The 634-nt window shown below is 35.6% G+C and overlaps 1 protein-coding gene across 1 annotated transcript in view; it reads right to left on the reverse strand.

The window, feature by feature from the left end:
* nek6 (NIMA-related kinase 6) overlaps nucleotides 1-285 on the reverse strand; it is an 8984-nt gene extending 8699 nt beyond the window's left edge. The window contains exon 1 of the mRNA XM_079486735.1: nucleotides 111-285. The gene's annotated coding sequence lies outside the window, so the exon portion shown is untranslated. The remainder of the gene's footprint in view (nucleotides 1-110) is intronic.
* Between the last annotated feature and the right edge of the window lie 349 nt (nucleotides 286-634).

A 634-nucleotide genomic window follows, 5' to 3' on the forward strand; every position in this document is an offset into this window, starting at 1 on the left:
AAGCCATCTGAGGATTATTGACATTTTTTGAGACACGATTGGATGATCTGTGGAATTAAGTTTGTTTTTGAGCATCGATTGAGGAGTAATACCTGTTTTTTTGGCATTACCTGTTTTTGAGGCCTGTTTGACTTGCTTGATTTCTCCAAAAGCTTTTACTTGAATGGCACCTCAATATACACTTCACCAGAATTCCGTGCTCGTCTATTTTTAACTCTTCCGTTGTGACAGGAAGTGGCAAGAATCCATTTTCGCTTCAATAAAACAATGACATAAAACTGTCACGGGCCTGTGGTGGGGAACTTCTGTATTTAATGGGGTTTGTGTATCTATGATTAGACTCGTTGTGTATGTGTGTGTGTGTGTGTGTTTTATATGAATGTGTTGAGTATTTATGGTATGGTTTGCGGGTTGTGAAGCATTTTGATAAGTCCGTAGCGCCCCCTAGAGCTCACAAGCAGTTACGCCAATGGCAATTCCTAATTAAAAGTACAATGCATCTTTTGTATTTGTTTATACGTTAATTATTTGTTTATACATTAAGTAAACATATCATATTTATGTCTGTTTGATTGTTTTTACGGAATGTAAAACCAAATCTGATTTCTTAACAAATTTTTTCAATGAAGTTTTC

The sequence above is a fragment of the Barbatula barbatula genome (genome assembly GCF_947034865.1).
Source record: "Barbatula barbatula genome assembly, chromosome: 22".
NCBI lineage: Eukaryota > Metazoa > Chordata > Actinopteri > Cypriniformes > Nemacheilidae > Barbatula > Barbatula barbatula.